Source organism: Nansenia antarctica (assembly GCF_963989245.1).
Source record: "Nansenia antarctica genome assembly, chromosome: 11".
NCBI classification, from domain to species: domain Eukaryota; kingdom Metazoa; phylum Chordata; class Actinopteri; order Argentiniformes; family Microstomatidae; genus Nansenia; species Nansenia antarctica.
The window spans coordinates 13,114,416-13,140,733 of NC_137681.1; positions in this window are offsets into that span (position 1 = coordinate 13,114,416).

Genomic DNA, 26,318 nt, shown 5'->3' on the forward strand with positions numbered 1-26,318 from the left:
GTGCACGCGGAAAAAAAACACGCGCGCGCCACTAATGTAAAAATTCCTGGAGGAAACACTGAACAAATATATTTATATTATTTTGTATATCAAATTATATAGTGAATCCTCTGCACATTATATAGTGAATCAGTCGTATCATCAGTCATGGTAGGAAAGAGTCATCTATGCTGGGGCCTGGGGGCGTTGGCAGCCGTGGTGCGAGAGGAAGGAAGATTATTACAACGGGGACAGAGGGGAGGCGGGTGTCTCAGGAGGGACAGCTAAGGTGCAGCCTGAACAGATGGAGGGCTTCAGTCTACGGCGGAGGACAGGCAGTGATTCTGTAGTCGTGACAGCGGAGGGACGTGCCTTCTACCAGCGGGGCGCCGGGACAGTAGAGACTCAAGACATCCACTGCTGCCCTCCAAGGGTCTCGTGACGTTAGAATTATAAGGTTCTATCTCAATTTTTGGTCTTTTTTTTTTTTTTTTACATAATCTGATCCATTAATGTGTTTATTAATGCCTGTGTGGTGTTCTTTTTAAAATGTTGACATTTTTTGAGTTAGTAATTAATAAAATACAAAGGTTCCATCTCACAAAACATAATGGAATGTAAAAACTTTGACACTCAATATCTCTGAACTGCCCTAAACGGAGATAGAACCTTATAGTTCTAAGCTCACGATCTGAGTACTGGCCTAGCGGACAGTGAGCTGGACAGATGACCAGAAGGTCAGGAGTACAAATCCCACCTGGGAACATCACCACTAGTGAGCCCTGGAGTGAGGCAGGGAGACTGTCTCTTGGATAAAAGCGTCGGCTAAATGGTTCAAAATGTAAGAACCCTACCTTCAACAGAGGCCCCCCAGGGCCCCGCAGACCAGCTGACACTCCTGGCCCCCCCTCTGCCCCCTCCTCCTCTCCCTCCTTCTCTCTCTCCTTCTCCTCCTCCTCCTCCTCGTCTGACAGCACGATCACTTCTCTTCTGCAGGAGAGCAGCACACATTAAACAGGTGTGTCACCCCCACACACACACACACACACACACACGCTCATTAAACAGGTGTGTCACCCCCCCCCCCACACACACACACACGCTCATTAAACAGGTGTGACCCTCCCCCCCGCCCACATTAAACAGGTGTGTCACCCCCCCCCCCACACACACACACACACAAACACACACACATACACTCATTAAACAGGTGTGACCCTCCCCCCCGCCCACATTAAACAGGTGTGACCCCCCCCCCCCACACACACACACACATTAAACAGGTGTGACCCATCCCCCACACACACACATTAAACAGGTGTGACCCATCCCCCACACACACACATTAAACAGGTGTGACCCCCCCCACACACACACACACATTAAACAGGTGTGACCCCCCCCTCACACACACACACACACACACATTAAACAGGTGTGACACATCTTCCATGGATTAAATCGTGTCATCATTTTAACTGAGTACTAATCGACTCTGATCATCATTGTGTTCACTGTGTGTGGCTCCGATCAGAGGACAGACATCGCCATGGGAACTGTGGATGATGTGTGTTGGGTTCTGGTTAGGGTTCAATGCTATATTCTGTTCAGCTTGGTTGTAAAGCAAGCCATGCTAACCCATCGCTTAGTTCAAACAGACCGTAGTAGACTTTAAACAACAAAGAGACACGGAGTTCATCATGATCGTTATTTTCTTGCAAGGAGAATGAATGCGAAGTCTCCCCTTAGAGACTCCGAATTCAGACTGCCTTTTCTTGCAAGGAGCAGGTCATTTTATTCTTAACAGAATGGAAAGGAGGAGGCAGTTTGTGATCCTATCAGTCTCCTAGAAAAGGGGGGTGGTGTTCAGAACGAATCATTAACAGACGTGGCCGTGAGCGACCAAAACATGTTTTCGAAAAGTGACATGGAAATCTGATAAGCAGGGGAGAGAAGGGGCGAGCTGACCATCTCTGTTTTGGTTGGCTCAGGGACAATAACACGAGGGGTAATGGGTGAGGAAAAGTTCATAAACAGAGTCCAGAGTACAGGCTGTACAAAGTTCACACAGTCATTAACAGAGCCCAGAGACAGGCTGTACAGAGTTTACACAGTGATACACAGAATTATATAGAGTATCCTGTTTTAACCTTATTTAACATTATGAAAACATCGTCTTAACCCTAACAATGTGACAGTTGGTGAACTATTCGGTTGTTAAGTCTGACGTCAAACGTGACGTTTAGCAATTTCCGGGTCCAAACCAGAAATTCCCCGCACCAGAGTACCAGTGTACTAAAGCACCAGAGTACCAGTGTACTAAAGCACCAGAGTACCAGTGTACTAAAGCACCAGAGTACCAGTGTACTAAAGCACCAGAGTACCAGTGTACTACAGCGGTAGAATGACAGTTCAATCGTTTTTTAGACTGGGATCTATTCATACAACAAGGGACACAGCACTTTCCTGTTTTTCCCATAGTTGTCAGCGTCTTTGAGCCTCGGAAAAGCGCTATACAAATATAATGAATTATTATTATTACTGAGGCATTTCGAAGACAGCACCTCAGCTAACTTTAGACCCGGAAACACGTCACGACTTAACAACCGAATAGATGTGACAGTTGGTGAACTATAGATGTGACAGTTGGTGACTTAGTGAACTATTGTACAGCCTATAGTGGTGGTGAGGACAGATTCATGTTTTGTTCATAAAGCCTGGTACACACATAACGATTTTCTAAATCTTAACAGATTTTTTTATCTGAGAGAGACCCCACACATGAAGATAAAAAATCATGGATTGAACAGTTTTGGTCGTATTGTGTGTGGTGTGCGCCGATATTCCCAATACAGCACACCACATACATAAAGATCTGTCCTACGACAGTCTAGAGCAGGGGTCGGCAATAGGCGGCCCGTGGGCCATTGCTGGCCCGTCACCAATAATATTTGGCCCAGCAGATTATTTTGAGAATCCACTTTTTTTTTTTTTTTTACAATATCGGACCGACAGTCCCACACCGCGCCTATAATGTCCGAATAGAGAATCTACCACCACCTGAATAATGCTTATTATACTTTTATTCATGTTGAGAGTGAATGACACAGGGACAGACAATCAGGCAGCGGGGTGCACCGAAGCGCACTGACGCTGAACCCCTCATAGTGAATCATAAGCAGGTGGACAAGGCGTGGTGCTGAAATAGCCGACATGCGGTGTGTGGTTTGAAAAAAAATACAGTAACAAAGCAAATTCTGTTTAATTTTCTGAAAAACATTGACAACAAAATCGGCGCAAAAGTGGTGGTAGGCCTATGCTCCTGAAACGACAGAGCAAACGCGCTATTAGGGATAATAAGTACAATGAGCCATAAGCCATTCATTCAAAATATACAAAATACAATTAGGTTACTAAATACAATAACGACAGGCTTGGTACTCACTTAATGTGAAAAGTGGCATCTCCCATCGGTCACTATTTGCTTGATATCTGGTGATATTGACGTCACTTTAATCCGCAGGCAGTTTTTTTGATTTTTTATGCATCTATCGATTCCTTCATGCGTCTTTATCACATTCATTGAGGAAAAGGACGACTCGCATGTATAGAAAGGGAACATTGTGAGCACGTAAAATGTGCGTCTCACACAACGGCTTTGCATTGATGAAACCAGGTAGGATGAACGTATAGTTCGCTGTCCATTCCTCTTTAAATGCCCTGTTTTCACCGTCAACTTTCCTCTTTAGACCTTTGGAGAGTGACATTATGTTTCTCTTGCTAGTTAGCAGGTTAAATGTTTAGCCAACTTCACCCGGCACGCAAACAACCAATCCAATAATAAATAATGTGACCTTGTCTGGAGGAGGGGGGAATCATTCAGAATAAAAGTATGTTAAATAATTATTAGAATAAGTTAGGCTGCGATACATCGTCAGTCCACACATTTATTATTCAAAACTATGGAAAAGGGTGAAACTACGTTTCAACGTTGTTGAGAATCACAACACAAACTCACTAGTCAAGCCTAATACTGCAACGAAATGGATTGGACTGCTACCTAGTTAATTATAACACTACTTTACATTGTTAGCAGGCTCACAAAACAAGCTGTGTTAGTTGACTAGCGATGTGTACATTTCTCGAAAGAAAAGTCAAAGCATTAGAACGTGTCACATTTTTTAACAATCAATTACTTAAATTATCCTTTGATTATGTTCGGGCCCGCCATCTAGTGGCAAATTTTTTTTTGGGCCCGAGGCCAAACCTAATTGCCGACCCCTGGTCTAGAGTCTCGTCCCCCAAGCCAGAAATCTCGCGTGATCAGGGTAGTAGTACCCTGACTGACCTGTATGAGGCAGCCATGTGCGACAGGGCAAATAAAGTTCAGAAGAACGAAAAGAAGAAGACGCGTCAGTCAGCTCGCTTCTTGATTGGCTACATTCCATTCCACGTCACAATCGGACTCGTGAGTTGTCAATTTCGCCCACACACGAGAGGACTTTTGATCGTAAATATTGAACACGTTTAATATCGTCGGCCCTGACCATTTTCCGAGCAGACCTCACCTCACACCACAGGATAATCTTGTAGGATAACCTTTAGAGCCATCCGATAATCGGGCGTTTGCTGTCCTTGGTCGGAAGGGGGAGGAATCGGGCCAAAATCATCCAGATTATCTTTATGTGTGTACCCGGCTTTAGTTACATGTTTTAAAAGCACGATGGAGGTAAATAGAGAGAGGGCTCACTTCCTCATGAAGGACCCAGTTATCTCGACGTCAGAGTCGGTGTCAGAGTCGGTGTCCAGGACCACGGTGTCCAGGACCACGGTGTCCAGGACCACGGTGTCCAGGACCACGCTCTCCCCGGCTGGGCTGGGCCCGGGGGGACTCTTGGCATCCGGCGTGTCGGGGACCACGGTCTCTGCAAGCAGAAGGTCAGAGGTGTTGTGTTAGACCCAACCTGTGTACGCAGTATTACCTAACCAATGGAATGAACATCATACACCGAAAATTCACTGGTGCATATTGAACCGTGGATGGCGAACCATACAGTTCAATATAAACAGAGAACCGTTGCACCCCTAATATGCATTAGCTACTTTAAATGACCATAGAACACTGCACCTTCTGAGGACACAGGTCCCGGGGCAATGTTCTGTCTTCCACGACCCACAAGTTGACCCTCAGAAGTGGAGTGAACTGGCCGTGCTTCCTCCTGAGGGGGAGCCTTTAAGAAAAAACATAAAAATGTAATCAAAAATACTTTATTGAAAGCCCTTACCAGTTCCTATAATAACTCATGTTTCATATCAACAACACTCCACAAAATTACTGGGAAAACTCATAAAGGTAAGTGAAGTAATCTTAACCACTCAATTAGCAGTGCAAGAGCATTCAAATACAGTCAGAACTGAATTAATGATATGCCTAAAAACTATTACAGTGACAGAATACAATAGTGACCTTATAAATTCAGCATTACATTTGTTGTCTTCTGGCAGAGATGCCATCATAGGATTATTTAGCCTGATCCATTCTCATCCTATTATATTTATATCGAGGATACACTACACAATTTATAAAATCTTCATACCGGAAAACCTCTGACATTTTGTGATCACCCTTGCCCAAATTATTGTGTCTTGCTGTTGCTCTCTCCAAGATCAGGGGTTCTCACATCACACATTTTAATTTATACATTTACATAAGATTTGACCATCAAGACCCTACAGTAGCCTCAATTCATACAGCCATGTTGGTACAGCCATGCGTAACGGCGAAATCCTGTGGGCAGAATTAATTCATACAATATGTTGGTAATTGATGTGTATAAGGATTATTAATGAACTCACCGACACCGCCCCTCAGGGGTGCAAACTGGCGATGGTCCAAAAAGGTGACACTTTTTTTTTGCCCGTAGATGGTTAGCTCTATCTATATTAACAGTGGTCTAACAATGATGCGCGTGTAAGTAGCGATGGCCCTGACCTTAACACCCGCATAATTAATGTAAGCAACCTGTTCTCAAAATAATTATGCGGGTTCCTGCAGGTTTCAACAAGTTATATTTAAGACCTTTATAAGACCACTTTTAATAGATTTTAAGACCTATTGAGCAAGTATTGGTATTAGACTCCCATTCGTTGATTCTTTTCATTAGCAATGCTGGGTGATCTGTTCTGTTGCATATAGAACAATGATAATGTAAGTTAGCCTACTCTATAAATGTCTTGATTCATTTCCATTGCTTCTCAACACATTACTAGATATAATAGCATAAATAACAGAATAAACTCACACTTACTTACACTGCATAGCCTACATACTGAGATATGGCACACACACACACACACACACTATATTTACTAAACCACACACACCGTTGCTACCACTGCAAGTTTGAAGAAATTCTAACTTCACATGCCTACAGTCGAATCGCCTCCTACGGCGATTATCGTATCGTGGCCTCTTGTCTTATCATTTCACGTGGCAAAATATCAGGGTTTTGGGCGCAGCTTAACCAATGTCACACGAACAATAAGTGTGCGCTAAGTTTTGTTTTATATGTTGTCTCTCATCCGCATGCGTCGTATTCCCACGCAGTGGGTCTGGCGACAATAATACATTTTCCGGTCTGACTTTTTAAATAAAAATAAAATCGATTCTACGCAAGTCTAAAGCACACAGAAGCCATTAAAAAGGTTTATTTTGAAAGTCTCGCCCTGTGTCTGATCCTGATGTTATAGAAGCAGCGTAGCAGCAGGGTAAAAGCGAGGTAAAGGGGGACGCAAGACAGTCTCGGGCAGCGTTCGTAAATTCGCTCTGCGCAATAAATGGACCAAGTAATTTGCAGGCATGAAAACAGGTCGGGGTGAAAAAGGTGAGAAGGATATGAGACCCGGATCCTGCTAGGGCAGTCGGAGACTGAGAGCCAAAAAAGATTATTGGGGTACCAGAAAGAGACACATCATACATGCGGGCTCACAAAAGCTCTCCCTCTCACGCTACCACCACCACTTAACACCTTCATCTCACGACCAGGAAGTACAGCACGCACCACAAGGGGTGTCACCAGAGGGGACTGCACCATCCCATTCAGTCTGCCTGGTCAGTTATGCCTGGTCTGAGGGGCACGTGAATGGAACCTGATTCCAGGGCACCTTAAAGAATTAGGCACCTTTAAATCATTTAGGAAGCACCTAAAACAGTGGATGATCAACACACACACCTGCCAACATTGAAATGTCCTGTCCTATACCTGTATGTCATGTGTACCGCCTGTCTGTGTACCGCCTAACATGTCTTACCTGTACAGTCTGTGTGCTTGTTTTTAGTCTGCTTACCGTGCGTATATGTTGCTTGCTTTTAGTCTGCTTACCGAATATGTACCCTCCCTTTAACCGCCTAGGATTAATGTATGCTCTTTTAACCCTCTGCTTATATGTACCCTCCTTTTAACCGCCTATGATTAATGTATGCTCTTTTAACCCCCTATGTTATGCCCTTAAGCTAAATGCTTGTCCTGTCTACTTTTTTGTGCCTAGGTCTACCTATATTTTATCTTTTAAATGTACTTTTTTCCTCCAGGGAGCCGTATACAACATCATGGCATAGGGACTGCGGATGAAAACTAGCTTTCGGGCTAACTCTGGCGTATTTACAATTTATTTTTGTTTTATTAATATGCACTGTCCCTTGAATAAATAAATGAATCTGAATCTGAATCCCTCACTCACACACACACTCCAATAGGCTACGAGACCAGTGGCGTCATTTCAGCAAAAGCCACGATATGGCATGGTACCGAATGGGGGGGTAGAGGTGGATTTTTTTCCCTCCAAATCAGTTATGCAATAGTCAATTTTAGTGAGTTGTTTCTGTACAAAAACTACGAAAATATGAATGTATAATTTAGTGCAAATAAAGTATCTTTACATGTTCACATGTAAACATACACATATGTTGTATAAGAAACTAGACTGACAACTTCTCATGAAATGCGCAACAGTGCAGCTTTAATATAAGCTAGTACAGTGTTTCCCAAACTGTGGGGCGTGGGGGGTACTGCAGGGGGGGCGCGAAAAAAAATAAAATAATATTATATATATATATATTTATATATTTATTTTTTGGATGACGCCCTTAGTCTGTGTACTACGGTAGCAGTCGCACTGTTATTCTGTTCTTGTATGAAGGTACGTCCTAATGCTGAAGAGAATACAGAGTCTGCTTTACTTATTGTTCATACGCGATTCATGTGCACCCAAGCTCAACACATATATACCATATATCTGCCATATATCATACTTCCGTTATATATCGAAAAATATGATGATAAATACATATAAAACGGAGGTATGATATATATGGCAGTCTCACGCGCCTGTCACGTCTCCAGTACATTAGAACTTCGCATCCTTTGATACATATGGCGGGATGTAAGGATCTTGTAACTTGTATCAAAGGATGCGAAGTTCTAATGTACTGGAGACGTGACAGGCGCGTGAGACTGCCATATATGTGCCGTTTTATATGTATTTATCATCATATTTATATCAAGGATCTTGACGGGATGTAAGGATCTTGTAACTTCGCAAACAATGGCAGAATTGAAATAGTTTACTCTATGTTCAACTGCCGCGGCGTTGCCTTTAATATACAAATATTGTATGACCCTCAGCCTGCTCACACGGCGCGGCTCCACGGTTCTTTGGTGGAAAGGCATTTTTAACGAACTCCCAGCGAAATCAAAACACAAAAATCTTCTGTCACTACCTTTTCCAGTTGAACATAGAGTAAACTATTTAAATGTTGCCATTGTTTGCGAAGTTACAAGATCCTTGTATCAAAGGATGCAAAGTTCTAATGTAGCTACTGGAGACGTGACAGGCGCCTGAGACTGCCATATATATCTGCCATATATCATACCTCAGTTTTATATGTATTCATCATCATATTTTTCGGGCATTTAGCTCGAACTATGTGTGAAAGGGGCTAACAGCTTGCAAAATAGGCTGACAACGCTAACGTTGGTAGTTATCTGTACTGTATCTGTACTGCACTTAGTAATGTTAGTACCAAATGTTAGTACCAAAGTTAGCCATCTATCGTTAGCTAGCAATTTGTATTTTGTTAACGTTACATTCTTATCTCAGTATTTGCGACTTCAGTCCTTGTCTTCTCTCAGCATACAAAAACCTCGGCTGACGTTCTGTCACCAATTTCTTCACCAAGGAGTTTCACACGCACATTACAGTTTCAGCCCTTCACGCCTGCGCACCTGTTCGCTACGTTGCTTCGCTTTTCTGTAAAATCTTATCGTTCGAACGTTCAACGTGCGTTCCTGACTAATGGGCCGCTCCGCCCCCCCCCCCCCAAATAAAAAAAAACCTCATCGGATCTATATGATTCAGGGAAGTCACCTATTTTGGATTCAAAACTGCTAATTTCAACGAAAGGTAAGCGATTATCATGCCTGAACACAGACAGTCAGGACCTCATCACACAAACTGATTGCACGTAAACAAAAAAGAAATGGAAAATGTTCACAGAAAACTGTATTGACGTTTCAAGGGAATTGACATCACAAAATGTGTGTGTGTGTGTGTGTGTGTGTGTGTGTGTGTGTTGTGACTACTAACAACAAACAAGCAAGATTTGTGCACTCACGGGCAGGGCAGCCTCTTTGTCATGAGACTTGCGCTTGACCCCACGTGGGGTAGAGGGAGGTGGCATGATGGTCTCATCCAGATGAGTCCTGCTGCTCTCCATGACTGAGGCCTGCAGGAGGCTGGGCTCCTCCATGATGGTCTGGTCTGGGGGGGGATTTAGCCAGACCATTAGATTCACAAAGATCAAATAATCATGGTCTACACACGGTAATACATCGATTGCTCTGATCATTTCTAGAACGATCTCGATATTTGTATAGTGTTCAGCTGCACTGTTATAGCTATGCGGGCGGTAGCTTACCGATGACATCTCTGTGCTGGGAGAGAACTTCCTCCCTGGGAACCTCTGGGTTCTCCAGGTCCTTGAGGAACTCGTCCAGGCTGTCGGCCTCACCGCCCTTCCTCCTCTTCCTCATCTCATCTGGCACCAGCGGGGTCAGGCAGCGGGTGAACATCTGTCAAAACAGGACATGTCAATACGGCACAGCAAATCTCGTAACATATCTAATGTGATAGTTAGGATACTTACTATTTCCATTTGAACAAGGCATTGAGGTAACAACTAACGGTTGTTGTAAATACTAAGGTATTTTTTTGTGTGCGTTACCTTCAGCAGCCTGCCGTTCCAGATTGGCTGGGCAGGGAGAGAGAACAGCTTCTCCACACCCCCGGTCTCGTTCCACATCATCAGCTTCTTGGTGGGCGGGGCTAATGATGTGAAAGAAAACATTTTGTCACTTGTAGAAAATTAAAAGTGCCTCCTGTTATTCAGGTTTGACTTTACAGGCAAATGATGCGCTCTCAAACTAAGTAGTTGGTGTTATTTGAATGCTGACTGACTGACACAGGTCTGCTTACCAGTAGGGGTGGGACGATTAGAAAATGTCATGTCACGATTATCGTGGGCAAAATAATCGCGATCCACGATATTATCGCGAGAATTAAAAACAAAAACAAAAACAAAAAAAAACTTTTTTTTAGAATGCCAATAAAACACACTGTAATCACTTTAACTTAGATTTTGTTGTATTTTTATTGAATCATGTTAATAACATTAACATCATTTTAAAAACATCTTGACAAAAATCAAAATCTTTAATAAAATCTTAAATAAGGTAATGATAAATTATAAGGTATCACTGCATAAATAAAGGAAAAAAATACTGTCAAACAAAACTTGAACACTGACACTTTTCTGTCATCAAACTGAGTGCTAGCCTTGTGGCTTAGAGACTTGAAAGCTTCAAGATAGGTTAAAGTGCAAAAATGTCAACATGTTCACTTTTTCGGAGAGGTGTGCTCGGAGAGGTGTGAGTATGTGCCCACTGGCACTAAAATGTGCCCACTGGCACTAAACACTCTCTCTGAAGGAACACTAGTTGCAGGTATGCATAGAAGCCTGCGGGCAACCCTGGAAAGGTGAGGCAATGGACACGGGGCCGATGCAGCCATGGTGAGAAGGCTAGCATACGTTAGTGACTGACTGACAAGGCTGACTTGACAGTCACGTTACCCATGCAGGCTGAACAATCGCGCGAGACACATTTCTGTGAGGATATTCGCGCGCGGCTCATGTGAGAAATCTCAATTATATTACTATTTATTTATAACATACGATTATGACATCCTCCCTCTCGCCAGTTTGGGGCAACATAGACTTCTCCCCTGGTGCCACGGATAGGGGTTTCAAGCGGTGGGACAGCAAAGGGATGGTTACTATCGGACATTTATATGATACGGAAATACTACTTTCATTTGACCAATTATGTAAGAAATATGACCTACCACGAAATGAGTTTTTCAGATACCTTCAGATACGAAGTTTTTTAAATAGCCAAAAAGACACTGGCCTCTGTCACCAACCCTCTCCGCTGGAGGAGATAGTCTCTGCTGGAAAGACGAGAGGCATTCTGGGGCTTGGGTATAGAGCACTTTCAAAATATGATAAAGGCAAACCTGCATTTACGCCCAAAGACTGGAATAATGACCTGAACATTAATACTGATGAAGCAACTTGGTCACTAATATGGCAATCGGCAAACGACATCTCAATCTGTAATAGGACGAAGGAAACGCAATTTAGACTACTACAACGTTTGCAGATTACTCCCCAACTTAGACATAAAATGGATCATAACAAATCGGAAATGTGTACAAAGTGTATTACCGAGGTTGGGAGCTTTGTTCATTGTGTTTGGACATGTAGATATATAGATGATTACTGGAAAGGTATAGTGGATAAAATTCATCTAATTCTAGATGTTACATTGGATAAGGACCCCATGTGTCTATTGTTTGGGTTGCCAGACAAACAACTTAAAAGTATGCATTCCAAAAGACTTCTGTGTATCTTCACTTTTTGTGCAAGGGAAAATATATTGCTGAAATGGATAGACTGCAAACCGCCTACAATAGCTGGATGGTACAAGGTAATTTTTGATATGATTCCTATGGAATATCTGACATATAGGTCTAAGTGTAAGATAAAGACATTCTATAAGATTTGGTCTCCGTTCTTAGATTATATTGGTACCAGACTGGCTGCCATTGTAATGAAAGGTTTGGTGGATTACACTCAAGAAAGTACACAAGACTAATGTGTAACAGATCTACAATGTATGGGTCACAATATTATTTACTGTGCTGGTGTTGTGCTGCCGCTGTGTTTAGGACTGTAAGACATGGATGCTGTCTCCGATGGGGGTGATCCCCCCATATATTATGGCATTTGTTGTGTCATTTTCTTTTCTGTTTATTTCTGATATGTGACATTGCCTCCTCCCCCACTGTTTTTTTGTTTTTGTTTCGTTTTTAAACATTTTCTGTTTATGGACAATGTACTGCATAACAAAGTGCAAAACTAGTTTTCTACTATTAATGGGACAATAACCTCCCCCACGGATACTAGTTGTTGTTGTTATGTCCTGTTGTGTACATGTCTCTGTGAAACTCAATAAAAATATTAACCCCCAAAAAAAAAAACACACATAGGTCACATACATTAATACATACAATAAAAACAGACAGACAAAGCAGTGTTTATAAAATGTAGTGCCTATTTAAAAAGTCCAGTCATTTAAAAATAATAATAAAAAAATAAAAACGATTATGACGATTATTCAACTAATTAAAATTCTCCACGATAAAGTTATCGCGGGTGTTTTTATCGCGATTAACGATAAACACGATAATCGTCCCATCCCTACTTACCAGTGATGTCAATGGGCTCCAGGGCGAAGGCCTCTTCCTCATTGTGGACCAGAGTGGTCTGTTCAGTCACGTCTATAGTGGGGGGCAATGGCTCTGCAGGTCCAGAGTCAGGGCTGTCAGGGCCCGCTGGACAGAGATGAAGATAGGAGGAAAAGATGGAAATGAAAATATAACATGTTAGTGATTATGGTGACATTGGTGACTATTCATCTAGTTTAATGCTGTCATTACACCAAATCTAACAGCATCAACACAGCAAGAGAGGAATGACCAACCAACAGGGAAAACTTACGGGATTGTAAGTTGTCAAAGTCATCCTCATCATCATGATCTGGGGGCATCATCACACTGTCAGTGATTGCTGGAGGGTCATCAAAGATACCACCACCATCCTCGTTGCTCAGGAGTTTATCCACTAAAAAACATTCCATGACTGATAACAAACCATTCTGAATGAGACACAGATTGCTGTAATCACACTACTGTTTCAGGCTATTGAGTGAATCTCAAAAGTTTTCCCTTGATGTTTTGCATGATTCTCAGAACACATTGGAGAAGTTCAGAAGGGACAAAACAGTGTAACCTCTCTTCAATGCATAAAAAAGGACGGAGGGAAGGACGTTTGAGATTCAGCCAGACTCTGACGCACCATCTGTAATTCAGCAACCGTATAATATTCAGTTAATGTATTTACCCAGCATTCCTCCATCGTTGCTCTCCATGGGGTTGTCCCCAAAGTCGTCATATTCCAGATGGTTGGACTTGTCTGGCAGGGTGGCAGGCCCGGGTTCAGCCTCCAGCAGTAGATTGGCAGCTGTAGCTCCATGGATGATGTCCTCCTCAAAAGCACCCTCTACTCTCATCCATGCCAAAGTCAGCTGCGTGTAAACAACACATGAATACCAAAGGTTAACAGACGTCCAAGGACCTAAAATAAATCTGTAACAGAGTAACGCTGCTTTTGCTCAAATGTATTTGTATGTATGTATGTGTCCAAGAGAGGGGGGAAAATACCACCATTTTACAGTATGAACATGGTTAACACACTTCACAACAGTAGAGGCAACACAGAGACTGACAATCATGTGCGACGGACAGCCCACGGACAGCCCACGGACAGCCCACGGACAGCCCACGTACAGCCCACGGACAGCCCACGGACAGCCCACGGACAGCCCACGGACAGCCCACGGACAGCCCACGGACAGCCCACGGACAGCCCACGTACCAAAATCATTGTCCTGCATGAGGCTGAGATTTCCCACATCCTCCCGCATGGTGATCTCCTCCACTCTACTCTGGTTCAGTGTGAACTGCTGGGCTACATCGACGGCCCATCAAAATCTTATCGTTCGAACGTTCAACGTGCGTTCCAGACTAATGGGCCGCTCCGCCCGCCCCCCCCCCCCCAAAAAAAAGAAAACTCATCGGATCTACGTATATGATTCAGGGAAGTCACCTATTTTGGATTCAAAACGGCTAATTTCGACGAAAGGTGAGCGATTATCATGCCTGAATTTGATTGGACAAGAGGCATTCCATGACTGCTGATCAGATTTCCAGAGCGAATTTACTAACGCAGCCTAGGGCAAACCACTCGCCGACTCGTTTTTTTCATAACACGAAAGTTATAAAGTACCCACTCAATATAATAAACAACAGTTTAACGATCACTAAATACTTATAATGATCATCTAATTATGTGTAGTTATGTGTTTCTAGCATGTCGATGTTCTATCAGGTAAATTCGCTAGAACTAACCTCCATACCATCGTTTCTCAACGGGGGCGTTCATACAACATCGGGGGGCGCTGGAACAGATATTTTTAAAAGGGGGGCGTTGAGGTGTTCTTGGGGGGCGTTCGCGCATTAAGTATTTTTCTCATGAAAAACAGCTGTGTTATTACGGGCACATTCGTAAATGCACGATAGCTGAATGTCGATACACGATGAACGGTCAGTTCGCTCGGACAAACCGAAATGGAAATGGAGAAAAACTGGCCTTTCTGATGACCTTAACCTCTATCACTCTCTCCTTGCCACCTACGCCTCCTCGGCATCAGCTGCTAAAACATCCTACTATCATTCAAAAATACATTCTTCTGCCTCTAATCCTAGAAAACTGTTCTCCACTTTCTCTTCACTCCTTAATCCACCTCCTCCCCCTCCTCCTTCCTCCCTGTCCGCCGATGACTGTCACCTACTTTGAAAAAAAGGTGGACGACATCAGCAGCACCTTTCTCCCCCCACCTCTCCCTCCTCCCACTAACAATGCTAACACTGTTCCCACTAACAATGCTAACACCCCTTCCAAACTCTCTCCTCGACACTCGATCTCTGGATTGTCATCTTTTTCCCTGCTCTCCCCCGATGAGATTCTCACACTTATCACATCAAAGCGGGCAACCACATGCCCTCTCGACCCCATCCCCTCCCCTCTTCTCCAATCCATTTCCGCCGACATCCTTCCTTGCCTTACCACCCTAATCAACTCCTCCCTATCCACTGGATCTGTCCCAGCGGCCTTCAAAATAGCCAGAGTCAAGCCTCTCCTCAAGAAACCTACCCTTGACCCATCATCTGTTCACAATTACAGACCTGTATCCCTTCTCTCCTTCCCTTCCAAAACCCTTGAACGCGCGGCATCTAAACAACTGACTGACTATCTCCGGAAGATGGATCACTTAGACCCCCACCAATCCGGCTTCAAGGCAGGGCATTCCACTGAGACTGCGCTCCTTGCTGTCACGGAAGCCCTCCACTCTGCCCAAGCTTCCTCCCTCTCCTCTGTTCTCATTCTCCTTGACCTGTCTGCTGCCTTCGACACAGTCAATCACCAGATCCTTCTCTCCATCCTCTCAGACCTGGGCATCTCTGGCACCGCACACTCCTGGTTTTCTTCCTACCTGGCGGGCCGCTCCTACCAGGTGACCTGGAGAGAATCGCTATCTTCTCCACGAACCCTCTCCACTGGAGTTCCCCAGGGTTCCGTCCTAGGGCCCCTACTCTTCTCCCTCTACACCAAGTCTCTTGGCTCGGTAATCTCTTCACATGGGCTCTCCTACCACAGCTACGCAGACGACACTCAACTCTTCCTGTCCTTCCCCCCGTCTGATGTACACGTGGCAACCCGTATCTCAGCATGTCTCGCTGACATTTCAACTTGGATGGCTGACCACCATCTCAAGCTCAATCTTAACAAGACCGAGCTCCTCTTCATCCCCGGGAAAGCCTGCCCTCTCCAAGACTTCTCCATCACAGTGGAGAACTCTACTGTAACCCCCTCCCTGACAGCCAAGAACCTTGGAGTGATCCTGGATAACCGACTATCCTGTGCGGAGAACATTGCAGCAACGGCTCGCTCCTGCAGATTCCTCCTCTACAACATCAGAAGGATACGACCATTCCTTACCAGAGAGGCAGCGCAACTCTTGACCCAGGCACTGGTCATCTCCCGCCTGGATTACTGTAATGTACTCCTGGCTGGGCTCCCCGCTTCAGCCATTAGACCCCTGCAGCTCATCCAGAATGCTGCTGCCCGGCTGGTATTCAACCTCCCCAAATACTCGCATGTCACCCCTCTCCTTCGCACCCTGCACTGGCTCCCGATAGCAGCTCGCATCAGATTCAAGACCCTGGTGCTTGCATACCAGGCAGCTAAAGGGACAGCCCCTGCCTACCTGAAGGAAATGGTAACCCCCCAAACCCCTGCCCGCTCACTCCGTTCCTCCACCTCGGCTGGCCGACTGGCCCCACCTCCTCTACACAGCAGTCGGGCTGCCCGATCACGTCTCTTCACAACACTGGCTCCCCGCTGGTGGAATGAGCTCCCCACGGCTGTCAGAACGGCAGAGTCACTACCCATCTTCCGTCGTAGACTGAAGACCCATCTCTTCAGGTTACATCTTAACTGCTCCTCCTGAGACATCTTCTGACCCTCACCACTACGTCTCCTAAAGACACCCGCTTTCCCCTCTACTGTGTCCCTAAGAACTTCTATTGCCCCCCTTGTACTGTTTCTCAGTTTCTCCAGTAATAAAAATAAAAAATATTTAAAAAAAAGTTTTAGTAGAAGGCGATAATGGGGAGAAGGTTTTTCCTTCTATCAGTGGCCCCGGGCCCGAGCTAGAGTACTCTTCCTGCAACGAATAGTGGACTGCTGATTCACATGCTTAGTATTCAAATGTATTGATTGTAAGTCGCTTTGGAATAAGGCGTCTGCTAAATGCCAAAAATGTAAATGTAAATGTAACAAACCGTGTTTCGGTCGACTGTTCGACCCTGCTGGCTGCCTGTCCCGCCCTAATGCGAGCCACGGCCGCTGCTATTGGTTGATAGAACGACATGTAGAAATGTGATTGGCTGAGCGGGAAGCCTTTTCTAAAAAGCTGCTAGTTTGGTTGCAGTGCGCCGTAGAGCCCTACACGTGCCCATCTCTGAGCGCTCTGAACTTGGCCGGGCTCTGTGACGCAGACACACGTAGCTCAGCGCCCAAAAAAATAAAAGTGAGAGTGTCATCAAGAAGATGAAGCTAAAAACTCAGCTAGCAAAGGCAGAGCTTTTGATAGTTTCCAATGTGTCTGGGTAAGCTGCATTGTAGAAGAATCTTGACAGTTCATGTACAGTGCAGAAATTGCAATACTATGCTACGATAGAAAGAACCCCGGTTCATCCCATCTGTAACATCATGTTGACCAATGCCCAACTTCTATGAGTGTTTTCCTTGTAGGCTATGCTTGAGTGACATATGTTTCAGTTTGTGGGCTCATTGTAATTGTTGCGTTCGCTTCGTTCGCTTCCTTTCAATACAGCTTATTTAATTTAGTTAAAATGAGTGCTAATACCATACCACCATACCAGAACATCACAGCAGGAACAACCTATCTCAAAAAAGCGATCGTAATAAACCAGTCCTGAAAGTTCTCTGTCGCTTACCAATAATCGAACCTAGAGAAATCAGCTACGAATGTCCCCTCCCCTCGCAGGTTCATTACAGTATATTACATAAATGTATTACTGTTAAGTGTTGTTGTGGATGTTATCCCTAGTGCCATTCTGAGGTTAGCATTGCGATGTGTTTGCAAACTAAAATACGATCGCTTTTTTGTGATATGTTGCTCCTCTTGTGATGTCCTGGAAACGAACGCATCAGCTGCAGCGTCTTTTGTATTGATCAGCTGTCATCAGTGTTATTACGGGACAAAACCGTGTTTTCAGTCAGAGCGCCCATCTCTGAGCGCTCCCAGGGCGCAGAGCTCTGAACTTTGGAACTTTGTTATGTTTTGATATGTTTTGATATGAGAAATTCGAAGTGGTCAGTTTATGAAAATAATACCATAGAATACTAAATAAAATATTTAAATAATAGCCCCCTAGCGTTTGCCGCCATATTGTGACACCACCACCCCCCCCCCCCCCCCCCCAAAGTCCAATCAAAAATGAATTAATATTAGCATCATAAAACAGCAATTTGGAGAAATGCAACACCAGCACACTTTAAAAAAACTAACAATGTTAGTTGTAATGTACAGTTCTGCAGCCTACTGTTTGTTCTGCATCGGACATGTGTGAAATTGCTGCTGTTCCGTAGCAGTCTGTTTGTATTCTCTGATGTTGTCTGAGTTTGTTTAACACTCAGAAACAGCATTTTTATTCACATTCACATGGCTTTTCTGCTCTCTGGTAAACTAATGATAATGATATTCCAACTGCCCAGTTAAATCCAATCTATTATTTGGCATTCAGTGACATGCTTTTTAAATTATATAACACAGAATATTAGTCAACACACATTAATATTTAGGGAAGAAAATAAGCCTACTTTTTTTGATGGGGGGGCGGTAAGAAGCCTGGATAATGGACCGGGGAGCGCTGGCCCAAAAACGGTTGAGAACCACTGCTCCATACCCTGGTTCAGAAGAAGAAATCAGTCCTTCGTCACTTACATCGTCGTCATCGGTATAACTTTCTATCTGAGGCTCCCATACTAGATCTACCTGATTGATAATATTCACCTGGCTCTTCACCTGTGGGTGCCCAGACCCAGAATCAACCTTGGTGGTTGACACAGTATCGGTGGACGACCCAGAAGCTGCCTCGGTGGCTGACACAGTCTTGGAGGTTCCAGAAGCTGCCTCGGTGGCTGACACAGTCTTGGTGGTCCCAGAAGCTGCCTCGGTGGCTGACACAGTCTTGGTGGTCCCAGAAGCTGCCTCGGTGGCTGACACAGTCTTGGTGGTCCCAGAAGCAGCCTCGGTGGCTGACACGGTCTTGGTGGTCCCAGAAGCAGCCTTGGTGGCTGACACAGTCTTGGTGGTCCCAGAAGCAGCCTCGGTGGCTGACACGGTCTTGGTGGTCCCAGAAGCAGCCTTGGTGGCTGACACGGTCTTGGTGGTCCCAGAAGCAGCCTCGGTGGCTGACACAGTCTTGGTGGTCCCAGAAGCAGCCTCGGTGGCTGACACGGTCTTGGTGGTTCCAGAAGCAGCCTTGGTGGCTGACACGGTCTTGGTGGTCCCAGAAGCAGCCTCGCTGGCTGACACAGTCTTGGTGACCAAAAGGTTTCTTTTAAAAAAAAGAATGTAAACAATGTGTTTCATTTATTTGTATTATTCATATTACATGTTGAAGAGCCCACTCAATATACAATCTGCAAAAGACAGAAAAATTACTGTGCCCAACTTTTTCACCAGACCCTGTCACAAATATCACTGACTGACTTCACAACGTGTAAGACTGCCTGAGTGGGCTGTTGTTACAGGACGCTACCAAGGGTCCCAGGTTCCCTCTTTTTGAGAAATAATTTTCTAGGACTTTTCCAGGACATTTCCAGGAGTTTTTGACAATCCAGGACAGCACTTGCTCACAAACGGTCAAATAATTTACCAGTAGGCCTAGTATCCACACATTTAGCCCCAGTTTTATTCCTCCTTTTTTAATGATGCAGGGTTCATGATGAAGTGTCTCACATTCATTACAGGTGACTGCTACACCCATCACTGCTAACTGTACAATAAGGGCATCTAGCCTCCTCTTGGTCGATGTGACCAGCACTGGCATGTTCTGTGTGACACTTACTTAAATTGGGGCAGTTATAATACTCACTGAAAACATTGGCTTATACTCCAGGTCCCTCATATGAACTTCAAACATTGACAAAAATGTACTATATTCAACCTCTGGAACAATTTCAAAATGTAATAAAGTAATAGGCCAAAACAAAGGGAGCGTGGGCCAAACTTGGTGCGTAGGACCCAAATTGAGCTGCGCTGTATTTTCAAACTAAATACACACTCATTACATAGGCGATCTGAGTGAGGGGCTAAAATACAACAACACATTTCCAGGACAACCTAAAAAAAAATCCACAATATTTGGTCATTTTAGCACATTTTGCAGGTTTTCCATGACTGGAAATCTAGTCTCTGAATTTCCAGGTTTTCCAGGACGAGTGAGAACCCTGAGCTACTGACCTGGGCACAGACATGGAAGCTACTGACCTGGGCACAGACATGAAAGCTACTGACCGGGGCACAGACATGGAAGCTACTGACCTGGGCACAGACATGGAAGCTACTGACCTGGGCACAGACAAGGAAGCTACTGACCTGGGCACAGACATGGAAGCTACTGACCTGGGCACAGACAAGGAAGCTACTGACCTGGGCACAGACAAGGTCTCAGCATTCCACCTGCAAGACAAGTGTTAGCTCTGTGTTCATCACAACATCCACAACAATGACAGAGATTCACACAGAAGACTAGAGGAAGAGAGGGAGGAGGGAAATGAGAGGGAAGAGAGATGACATTGAGCGATGTGTTTGACATCTAGAGAGATAGAGTGGAACTCACTGCTGCCTGAGGTGTCCACAGCTTTCGATGTGTCGGCTTGAGTTCTGGTGCTCGATCCCGTTCTGTCAATCAAACAGCACAAACACAGAGACAAGAATTTGTCACGCCTACGTAATCATCATCATCATCATCTTCATCTTATCCATGGCACCTCTGCCACACCTTATAACATCAAGCAGTTTCCAGTATTTCACCTTGTAGCCAAGTTTAAAAGACACAGTTTAAAGTTCAAAGTGTCGGTCTCTGTCCGTCCTTAACAGGACGGCCTGGTAAATGTCCATGATGGGAAAATATATATATATTTAAAAAATGGTTGTGGGGGTGGGGGTTTAAATCATGGGTTTTATAGCTGAAAATGTTCAGTCTTCACTGTAGCAGCTCTTGACTTGGAATCCTGTACGGCATCATCGGCAGACATCTTTGATCCAGAGCCAACCGACACCAATTACACCCGTAGACAGTAACAAGGCCTAGTAAGAGTGTGAGAACTACACATAGCTAGAGATGGGAGATATACAATGGTACAGGTGTGAGCACAGGCAGCAGGGAAATACAATGGGGGTGGGGGTGGGGGGGCAGGGGCAGTTATTTTGCGTTTTCAGGCACACAGTCCATGAAAACACATCTTGAAAACAAAGTCCATTTGTCGACCATCAAAAGTCAGTCTTTGGGAGTGTGACATGACGGGACAAGGGACTGTTTTCAGTCCTGGTCTAGGCTAAGTCTGCTAGGGCCTCAATGGCAGCTTGTCCTATTGGTCCCTGGTGTGCAGTTCAAACATCGTCTTCTTCTTAAGGAACAGTCATCAAAAATCACCAGTGAAAATCGGCCTATCCTTCATAAGGCAGAGGTTAAAAAATGGAAGCCAGGTGGGAGGGGAAATGTCTTACAGTGATGAGGGAATGTACATATTGGAAAGAAAAGAAAAATAAGCCGTCACCATTTTGGCAACTGTCACTTCCCAACTGTCATTTCCAATAGTCCGTTTTGTGTCAGAAATGTTTGCAATAAGAGGTATTCGATAACAATTCTTCAAGGACGCTTCGGTAAAAATAAAATATTTTTAAAAATCGTGGGGAGAAAAAAAATACAAGTTCAGAGATGATACACAGTGATGATAGGTGATTGACGGGTTGTGGTGGTGGCGGAGATAGAATACTCACCTTGATCTGGTAGACCCATGGGGAACGCATGAGGGGGAACGCAGGACGCCAGGCAGACACGGGTATCGGGACTCCGGGGCTGACGCCGCCGACTGGAGCTCCAACGCCGGACTCCTTACCGCCTCCGCTGAGGACCACCAGGTCACTCCTGGGCTGAGCTTGCCCTGGGGCGACAGCTCTGCTTTGGGCGGCAGGGAGGCGATTGTTCCCCGGGTCTCTGACGGGGATGGGTTTGGGGGCCTTGGTGTCCTGAAGGCGATCGTCCATGTCTGTCTTGGGGAGGGAGATGGGACTCTGCTGTTGATGCTGCTGCTGCTGCTTCTGCTGCTGCTGTTGCTGCTGCTGCTGGCTGCGTTTGCCAAGGTCCTGATTCGTCATCATCCCACTGTACAGAGACCCGCCAACGCCACTCATGTGCTGGTGCTGGGCGCCGTATTTCACCGCCGCCGCGTCTTTAGGGGGCGGGTCTCGACTGCTGCGTCCGTGCATTGAATCTGCCGGCCCGCCTCTTGTTCCGCCTCCTCCTGCTCCGACACCCCCTGCTGGCTGGGGCCGGTGGTCCACATCCAGACTGCTGTTCCTCTTGGACTTACGGGATGGGTTTGGGGGCCTTGGTGTCCTGAAGGCGATCGTCCATGTCTGTCTTGGGGAGGGAGATGGGACTCTGCTGTTGATGCTGCTGCTGCGGATGTCTCTCAGGATGAAGGGCAGGTTGTCGGGGGTCAGCTTGTCGTGCCTCAGCAGCTGCAGGTCTTCGTTGGAGAGGCTGAAGCTGGCCAGGATGCTGGTGTCACTCTCCGAGGTGTAGCGTGGCGGGCGGCGGTCTGACGAGGAAGAGGTCGCAGAGGGCGGACCCCCCCCCATCCTCATCTGGCCTCCCTCCCCTGACATGGCAAGAGGAGCCGACAGACCCATGAGGGGGAACGCAGGACGCCAGGCAGACACGGGTATCGGGACTCCGGGGCTGACGCCGCCGACTGGAGCTCCAACGCCGGACTCCTTACCGCCTCCGCTGAGGACCACCAGGTCACTCCTGGGCTGAGCTTGCCCTGGGGCGACAGCTCTGCTTTGGGCGGCAGGGAGGCGATTGATCCGCGGGTCTCTGACGGGGATGGGTTTGGGGGCCTTGGTGTCCTGAAGGCGATCGTCCATGTCTGTCTTGGGGAGGGAGATGGGACTCTGCTGTTGCTGCTTCTGCTTCTGCTTCTGCTTCTGCTTCTGCTTCTGCTTCTGCTGCTGCTGTTGCTGCTGCTGTTGCTGCTGCTGCTGGCTGCGTTTGCCAAGGTCCTGATTCGTCATCATCCCACTGTACAGAGACCCGCCAACGCCACTCATGTGCTGGTGCTGGGCGCCGTATTTCACCGCCGTCGCGTCTTTAGGGGGCGGGTCTCGACTGCTGCGTCCGTAGCTGTCCACAGGAACCCCACTACTACCACCACCCCCACTACCACCACTACCACCACCGGCGGCGGCGGCGTCATCATCGTCGTCATCCTCTGGGTATCCGCCATATTTCACAATCACTTTGCTGTGCATTGAATCTGCCGGCCCGCCTCTTGTTCCGCCTCCTCCTGCTCCGACACCCCCTGCTGGCTGGGGCTGGTGGTCCACATCCAGACTGCTGCTCCTCTTGGACTTGCGGATGCGGAAGTCTCTCAGGGTGAAGGGCATGTTGTCGATGGTCAGCTGGTCTTCCGGGTAGTGACTCAGCAGCTCCAGGTCTTCGTTGGAGAGGCCGAAGCTGGCCAGGTTGCTGGTGTCACTCTCCGAGGTGTAGCGCGGCGGGCGGCGGTCTGACGAGGAAGAGGTCGCAGAGGGCGGACCCCCCCCCATCCTCATCTGGCCTCCCTCCCCTGACATGGCAAGAGGAGCCGACAGACCCATGAGGGGGAACGCAGGACGCCAGGCAGACACGGGTATCGGGACCAGGTCACTCCTGGGCTGAGCTTGCCCTGGGGCGACAGCTCTGCTTTGGGCGGCAGGGAGGCGATTGATCCGCGGGTCTCTGACGGGGATGGGTTTGGGGGCCTTGGTGTCCTGAAGGCGATCGTCCATGTCTGTCTTGGGGAGGGAGATGGGACTCTGCTGTTGCTGCTTCTGCTTCTGCTTCTGCTTCTGCTTCTGCTTCTGCTTCTGCTGCTGCTGTTGCTGCTGCTGTTGCTGCTGCTGCTGGCTGCGTTTGCCAAGGTCCTGATTCGTCATCATCCCACTGTACAGAGACCCGCCAACGCCACTCATGTGCTGGTGCTGGGCGCCGTATTTCACCGCCGTCGCGTCTTTAGGGGGCGGGTCTCGACTGCTGCGTCCGTAGCTGTCCACAGGAACCCCACTACTACCACCACCCCCACTACCACCACTACCACCACCGGCGGCGGCGGCGTCATCATCGTCGTCATCCTCTGGGTATCCGCCATATTTCACAATCACTTTGCTGTGCATTGAATCTGCCGGCCCGCCTCTTGTTCCGCCTCCTCCTGCTCCGACACCCCCTGCTGGCTGGGGCTGGTGGTCCACATCCAGACTGCTGCTCCTCTTGGACTTGCGGATGCGGAAGTCTCTCAGGGTGAAGGGCATGTTGTCGATGGTCAGCTGGTCTTCCGGGTAGTGACTCAGCAGCTCCAGGTCTTCGTTGGAGAGGCCGAAGCTGGCCAGGTTGCTGGTGTCACTCTCCGAGGTGTAGCGCGGCGGGCGGCGGTCTGACGAGGAAGAGGTCGCAGAGGGCGGACCCCCCCCCATCCTCATCTGGCCTCCCTCCCCTGACATGGCAAGAGGAGCCGACAGACCCATGAGGGGGAACGCAGGACGCCAGGCAGACACGGGTATCGGGACCAGGTCACTCCTGGGCTGAGCTTGCCCTGGGGCGACAGCTCTGCTTTGGGCGGCAGGGAGGCGATTGATCCGCGGGTCTCTGACGGGGATGGGTTTGGGGGCCTTGGTGTCCTGAAGGCGATCGTCCATGTCTGTCTTGGGGAGGGAGATGGGACTCTGCTGTTGCTGCTTCTGCTTCTGCTTCTGCTTCTGCTTCTGCTTCTGCTTCTGCTTCTGCTGCTGCTGTTGCTGCTGCTGTTGCTGCTGCTGCTGGCTGCGTTTGCCAAGGTCCTGATTCGTCATCATCCCACTGTACAGAGACCCGCCAACGCCACTCATGTGCTGGTGCTGGGCGCCGTATTTCACCGCCGTCGCGTCTTTAGGGGGCGGGTCTCGACTGCTGCGTCCGTAGCTGTCCACAGGAACCCCACTACTACCACCACCCCCACTACCACCACTACCACCACCGGCGGCGGCGGCATCATCATCGTCGTCATCCTCTGGGTATCCGCCATATTTCACAATCACTTTGCTGTGCATTGAATCTGCCGGCCCGCCTCTTGTTCCGCCTCCTCCTGCTCCGACACCCCCTGCTGGCTGGGGCTGGTGGTCCACATCCAGACTGCTGCTCCTCTTGGACTTGCGGATGCGGAAGTCTCTCAGGGTGAAGGGCATGTTGTCGATGGTCAGCTGGTCTTCCGGGTAGTCACTCAGCAGCTCCAGGTCTTCGTTGGAGAGGCCGAATTTGGCCACGATGCTGGGCACAGACAAGGAAGCTACTGACCTGGGCACAGACAAGGTCTCAGCATTCCAGTTAGGGAACCTGCAAGACAAGTGTTAGCTCTGTGTTCATCACAACATCCACAACAATGACAGAGATTCACACAGAAGACTAGAGGAAGAGAGGGAGGAGGGAAATGAGAGGGAAGAGAGATGACATTGAGCGATGTGTTTGACATCTAGAGAGATAGAGTGGAACTCACTGCTGCCTGAGGTGTCCACAGCTTTCGATGTGTCGGCTTGAGTTCTGGTGCTCGATCCAGTTCTGTCAATCAAACAGCACAAACACAGAGACAAGAATTTGTCACGCCTACATAATCATCATCATCATCATCATCTTCATCTTATCCATGGCACCTCTGCCACACCTTATAACATCAAGCAGTTTCCAGTATTTCACCTTGTAGCCAAGTTTAAAAGACACAGTTTAAAGTTCAAAGTGTCGGTCTCTGTCCGTCCTTAACAGGACGGCCTGGTAAATGTCCATGATGGGAAAATATATATATATATTTAAAAAATGGTTGTGGGGGTGGGGGTTTAAATCATGGGTTTTATAGCAGAAAATGTTCAGTCTTCGCTGTAGCAGCTCTTGACTTGGAATCCTGTACGGCATCATCGGCAGACATCTTTGATCCAGAGCCAACCGACACCAATTACACCCGTAGACAGTAACAAGGCCTAGTAAGAGTGTGAGAACTACACATAGCTAGAGATGGGAGATATACAATGGTACAGGTGTGAGCACAGGCAGCAGGGAAATACAATGGGGGTGGGGGTGGGGCAGTTCTTTTGCGTTTTCAGGCACACAGTCCATGAAAACACATCTTGAAAACAATGTCCATTTGTCGACCATCA